Source organism: Microtus pennsylvanicus, unplaced genomic scaffold (assembly GCF_037038515.1).
Source record: "Microtus pennsylvanicus isolate mMicPen1 unplaced genomic scaffold, mMicPen1.hap1 Scaffold_353, whole genome shotgun sequence".
NCBI lineage: Eukaryota > Metazoa > Chordata > Mammalia > Rodentia > Cricetidae > Microtus > Microtus pennsylvanicus.
Genome location: NW_027460976.1, coordinates 1 through 6,831, shown reverse-complemented (window position 1 = coordinate 6,831; position 6,831 = coordinate 1). Strand labels below are relative to the sequence as shown.

The 6,831-nt window shown below is 39.4% G+C and overlaps 1 long non-coding RNA gene across 1 annotated transcript; it reads left to right on the top strand.

Moving 5' to 3' along the window:
• The first annotated feature begins 353 nt into the window (after positions 1-353).
• Positions 354-3,007, top strand: LOC142842260 (uncharacterized). Its single transcript, XR_012909254.1, has 3 exons — positions 354-406; positions 1,937-2,121; positions 2,879-3,007. It is a non-coding gene; the product is annotated as an uncharacterized LOC142842260 (long non-coding RNA).
• The last annotated feature ends 3,824 nt before the right edge of the window (positions 3,008-6,831 follow it).

Genomic DNA, 6,831 nt, shown 5'->3' with positions numbered 1-6,831 from the left:
GAATTTTGTGAGTAGTTAAAATGATCTAGATGGAACTGAATCAATTTTGTTTTTTGATAGGATTAGGTATTTTTTGCTATGATATTACACACACACACACACACACACACACACACACACACACACACCGTAGTAGTTAACATGCTTCAGTGCAAACCATATTTATCCATAGAATGATGACTTTTACTATTTTTGTCACCAGGGTCAGTGGTGATTGATCTGGATGGAAAAAGCTCCCTTCTCTACAGATTTGATCAAAACTCCTTGAGTCCAATAAGAGATATCATTTCTTTGAAATTTAAAACCATGGAGAGTGATGGGATCCTTCTGCACAGGGCAGGCCCTGCTGGAGATCATATCACATTGGAGTTAAGAAGAGGAAAACTCTTCTTACTTATTAATTCAGGTAAAGCTACTTGGTGATGCTCTTGGAAGGTCTGATTCTTTGATTGCCACTTACGTAACTTGATGTTTTCATAGCTCACTGCTTTTAACATTCAAGGTATTTTATTTTCCCATTGAAGGACTTTTGTGTATACCCAGTGCCTACTGTGGAAGAGAATAATTGTTTAACTTTGTAAAGATGTGTTGCATTTGTTTATGCTGAATTTGTTTAATTCTGTAAAGGTGTGTTGCTCTTTCACCAGACACCCCATTGGCCTAATAAAAAGCGGAATGGCCAGTTGGTAGGCAGAGGAGGGATAGGCAATTCTGGCAGGTAGAGAGAAAAGGGGAGTCAGCCATCCAGTCGGACCAGCTAGCCAGCGGCCAGCCAACCAGACGTGGATGAAGCAGGAAAATAGGGTGGATAGTATGTAGATGTTGTAAACGTGCCTCAGGGCAGCACATAGACTAATAGAAATGGGTTAATTTAAGCTAATAAAAAAGGTAGCTAGAAACAAACCTAAGCTAAGGCTGAGCATTCATAATTAATAGTAAGTCTCCATGTCATGATTTGGGGGCTGGTGGGTCAAGAAAGCCTATGTATTTGACACCCAATGAGTAGCACTAAATGTTGTTTTAATTTTGGCATAGAACCTGCACCTTAATCTATTGCTATGCCAGCCAGCAAATGCTACTCTGCTGTTACCTACCTATTTCTCTAGCTGCAGCCTGGCTGTTCAGACTGCACCTGGGGAGAATTTTGCTCCCACAGCCACCAACCCTGTTGCTTCCTCTAAAGGTTGATTTAACTAAATCACTCTCATTCTAATTATGAATAAGACTCGAGACTCAAAGGCTGGGGTGAAAACCTGAGTGCTCAGAGCGGCTGAGTAGCAACTACCTAACCCCTTCTCCTCCCTGGTGTCCACGAAGACCTGTGCTTCTGCTTTGCCACCCCAGAAAAAACCTATACCTCTCCAAACCCCACCCTACTACTTCCTGTTTCTGTCTCTCCTAGGTACCCTCTGGTGTTCTATGATTACTTTCTGTCAACTAGTTGCCAACTCAGCCTCCTGACCCAAGATTAATTTTATTTAATTAAAGCCAATGCAAACGCAAGGTTCATAGTGGGATCAAATATCCTCCAACAAATGCCCAAATGATTCATGTTTGCAAGCTGCACAAACCCTTCTTTGGATGCTCTGCCTATAACTCTGACGTAGCTCCACAGTTATTCCCTAGCATCATAAAGGATGGGATGGGTCATTGAAAAATATTACAGCAGTAAAAATAATGAGCTTGTAGCAAAGATAAAATTTACATAGAAAATGAGCTTGCAATGGGTAATAATAATAGAAAGAATTAACAGTGGAAGAAATTACAGCAAGGTTGAGAGATCATTATAATCAAGCTTCAGATAAATCCACACTCGTGTTCAGGATGGTATGCATGGAAGAAGGTTGCAAATTACTGTGAGAGATGCTGATCCATCAAGAAGAAGCCCCCCCCCACCCTTTTCACTGAATCACACTGTTGTCATTTCTCCTCCTAGGTGAAGCTAGACTGACCTCTAGTTCCACCCTGATCAACCTCACCTTGGGCAGCCTTCTGGACGACCAGCACTGGCATTCTGTGCTCATCCAGAGACTGGGCAAACAGGTCAACTTTACAGTGGACGAGCACAGGCGTCACTTCCATGCCCAGGGAGAATTCAATTACCTGGATCTTGATTATGAGGTGTGGTGGTTACATTTCAATTAATTCAGATTTGATGATGCATATGTGGTTTAGCTTCCTAATAGAAAATATGCTATTAAAAAAAAGACACCTCCAGAGCAAATCCCCAGGCTGACAAAACATTCCTAAGGTGGCTTAGCTTATTAGCATGTGGAACGTGGGGCTCATCATTTATTATATATATATTTATATGTATCATTATAGAACATGATCATCATCTACTTGACATGTACAGTCACCGGACTTCATAGGCAGCTTTTATTGCTCATGATGAGATCTCATTGCCACATGCACATCTAGAATGCATGGTCTGATTTCTTTTTGGGTTCTAACCCCGAGGAATAGAGATTTATGAGAGACGATAGCAGCGAACAGATTAATCCATTAACAACTGATTTAAATATGCAAATAGCAATTTGTGCTAGAAACATATACAAAATAAAATATCATAATTAGCTACATTATTAAATAGACCAAGTTCTACTGTGAATCAAAAAGTGTATTTTTCTTCATTAAGCAATAAATATCAAAACCAGGTGTGATTAGCGACTTGGAAAGATAATCAAGCCGTCACACAAATGAAGACTGAATGCACATAAATTTGTTTTTAAAAGTCGGTATCTTAATTTTTTTCTATGTGTGGTGTTGTAAAGTTATCTCCGTGATGATTACTGCTATAATTTCTAATCATAATTATTTAAACAGGTTATCATAAAAATCACTAAACAATATTATTGATGCCATTTTTCTTTCTAAGATCAGCTTTGGAGGGATCTCAGCACCTGCAAAATCAGTGTCATTGCCATACAAACACTTTCATGGATGCTTGGAGAACCTGTATTATAATGGAGTGGACATCATTGGCTTGGCCAAGCAACACAGCCCTCAGCTCATCACTACGGTAAGAGTCTTCATATGAAGCAATGAGTAAGATGCACCTTTTCCAAATAAAATTGCTCCCTGTGAGGGTCTTGCTTATGTTTTAGACATGGCTCTTATTTAATTATCTCTAGTTGACAGTATGCATATAAGAGATTAGTGCTATTTAGGGGAATTATAATTCATAAAACGACTATGTTTCATGTATTTATTTTTATGAAAAGTAAACACATGACAGATTTTTCTTGTGTAGACACAACACACACAGACACACACAGAGAGAGAAAGAGAGAGACGCTCGCACAAGCACACACACATTCACCTCCTCATTCTAGAAAGGGAACCCATAAAAGACAAAAGTAATGATTGTACCAAAGTCTAGCTTAATGAATCAATGAGTTTCTATTGGAGTAATTAATACAGGTATGGGTACCAGGTTGCTTACAGGAGCACAGATGACCCAAAAGCCATTGCATCATGGAAGAAGTCACCCAAGCACAAACTGCTGCTCCAGAGCTGTCTCTTCCCATAAAACTGAGGAGAGACCTTCCAGAATTTTCTAAGCTGCAGCTTTCTAAGCTGTGATGTTTTGTTTGCCTATTGAATCTCATGAGCCTGCCTTTCCATCTAGATGGAATGCTTTAATTTGGAAAGAACTGTCGTACATCAGTAAATATAAAAAAATAGTATGGGAAATATTTTTAAATTTTATCATGACATGGTTTTTAATTTTGTCATGGATTTTTCAGTTTTGTTGAGGTATTATTGTCTCAGTAGATTAATTATTTTTATTTTTATTTGTTTAAGAAGTTGTTCCCTGACCAGAAGATTAGATGAACACAGTCTCTGGAATCGGGTAGCATTCTGGTGTGTTAACAAGAAACTAGAAAATGACCATGTTTGTCATGGTCATTTCATAACAAATAAAGAACTTATAGGTTGTTATAACCTGTGGCTGTCTAAATAGTGTTGTTGTCTGGGCTCCTTTATACCCCAAATCCATGGAATTATGGCAACATTTAGCTCTATCTGTTGGTCATGGTTCAGTCAGGGAAGCAATAGTGGAGTGTATTCCAAACAGGGCATCTTCTCTGGATGTGGAACTTAGCAGAGGAACAAGGAATTGAGGGCCTGGCACGGGAAGATTGAAGATCAGATTAGTCACTGTCTGAAGCTGAACTGTGAATGGACCGACCGGACTTGGCAGAGGATTTGTGGCTTATGCAGGCAGCTTTCTGAGCCTTCTGCATGAGATGTTGCCTCTGGGTGGCTTCTGTCCCTATAAATCCATGATGCACATCTGGGGTGGGCATCAGCTTGGCTTGTTGCTGCCCAGCAGGACCAGAAGTCTTGATGAATAGACGGTATAGAGTGGGGGAGAGCAGGGCAGTGGGACAAACCAGCATCCCTCAGTGCTTATCACTATGTCCATAGGTGTGGTGGGTGGGCACACGGATGCTTTTGGTGTACGTGTGAATGTGTGCAAGTGGGGGCTGATGGCTGCCGTTCAGAATCACCCTCAATCACTCTTCCACCTTATTCATTGCTGCTGTATCTGTCAGTCAAACTCAGAGCTTCCCTGCCTGATGTCTGCCAGCTTGCTCTAGGGATCTCCCTATCTCTGCTTGCTGAGGCTGGAATTACAGGTGGCCTCCCTGCCCACGCAGCATCGAGGTGGGGTGAGTTTCCAGGGATCCTAACTCCAGTAATCAAGTTTGCACATCAAGTTCCTTGACCATTGAATATCTTCCCAGTCTTAGTCATGGCTTTTTGGCATGGGTTCTGGAAGATGGAACTCCAGTCTTCTTGTTAGCAAGAAATCAGTGGCTGTCCCCACAGGTTTGTGCTCATCCTTTACTGCACACGCTTCCCCAAACCTTTGGGGCGACATGGCTGGTGCTCTACTTCTCTGACACTCAGTCATCTTTTGAGGTTTACAGGAAACTTTTGCTTAGAATCAGTCAGTGATTGAAATTCTGGGGAGCACAGTTTCCAGCTTTACTACTTTGATAATAAAATGCCGATGTAAATAGAGTTTCATTAGTTTCTTTATTGCTTAAAATTCAAAATATGTAAATTGAATCTCATGTTGTGCAGAAAATCCCAAAGAGCATCACAGGAATATTTATTATGGAAAAGATTTTATTTCTAATTCTCTATGAATCTGTGTTCTTGGTATGTTCCTAACATCCAGTAAAGTTATATTTTCATTACCTTTTATTAAATGGATATAATTTAAAATGAAATATAGACAAATGTGTGTGTTTCATTCAAAATAATATTTCTACATAATGCTTGTGCAAAGATCCCCTCTGTCCATGAACAAGAGGATGTGCTGTATATAGGGCAGGAGGAGGTAGCTACCAAAATAAAGCATAGGATCAAACTGCAGTGAATAGCTGGTCCCATGTCCACAGGGTTTAATGATCTCAAAATTTCCTTCATTTTATAAGTTAGTACATACATTATCAGTTAGCATTTTTGTGCTCTTAAGCTTTTAACATTTCACCAAACACACATCATAACTGTTGTATAAAGTAAAAGTTCAATTTCTAACAGAATCATTTTTATTTGTTTGTTTGACCAAGATTTCTTCCCCATGTTTATTCTTGTTGATAAAGTTGATTTCATTGACTTTGCTAGTCTATGCTAAGGTTGAAGAATGTGGAGAAAACCTGGGGGCACACTTCAAGAGCTTTTAAGATAAATGGTAAAGATTTGGATATTCATGGCACTGCAAAATGTTTTCTGGCTAGAGTAATATAAGACTGATAATCAGATTTCACAAGTATTTAAATTGCATCCCACATGGGCCGAAATGAGCTGAATGCCTGCTCCTGTCCTCTGCCTCAGGGAAACACATCGTTTTCTTGCTCACAACCACAGTCTATGCCTCTGACTTTCCTGAGCACCCGGAGTTACTTGGCACTCCCAGCATCTTCCAAAGAGGAAGCCATCTCAGCCAGTTTTCAATTCCGAACCTGGAATAAGGTGGGACTTCTGCTCTTCAGTGAACTCCAGCTGGTTTCAGGCGGTCTTCTCCTCTTGCTCAGCGATGGGAAACTTAAACTAAATCTCTACCAGCCAGGAAAGACACCCAGTGACATCACAGCAGGTATTAAATGTATTCCTGCAGGCAAAGCATATGGGTTTGAAAGATTTCCTTATCTCTGTGCCTCTTCTCCATAAATTTCATGCATAATCAAAAATTAATATTTGTTTAATAAATGGATACTTGAGTTAATAAGATTATCACTACCTTTCCTTAGAGAAACTTGGTTCCAATTTTTCTTCTACATACGATTCCAGTGTTCAAAATTCTTATTAATAGAGTTAGTAATGATGAGGGAACAGAAATTTCTACCCATGACCCTTCTACCAATTCAGACAAGTCATCATCATCCCAGGAGAAAATGGGTTTTGGGGTAAAAGTGAATAAGTGAATGGCACTGAAACCAGCCAGTAAATGAACTGAATGTTTCAGTGAAAAATCAGACTGCTAAATAGCTATTGTCCAACGTTGTGTAGAACATAGAGGCCACACTGGTACCTGTAGCTATCTATGTCATTATCCTAAAATTCAAATGTACCTGTAATGGTTACCTTACTTTTAAAACTGGATACACTTTTAAACAGGCAAAGATTTGTGAAAATTTGTCATTTGCGTAACCAATTGAAATTCTCTGTATTTGTGTACCATATAGCATCCTTATTTTATCAATTAGAGGTAATATAATTAAGGCGACTTTATATGTGTCTTGAAACTTAATGTTCAATCTAGGTCAGAGCTGTGAGTGAGGGATATATTTGTCTCTTCATTTAAATGATATA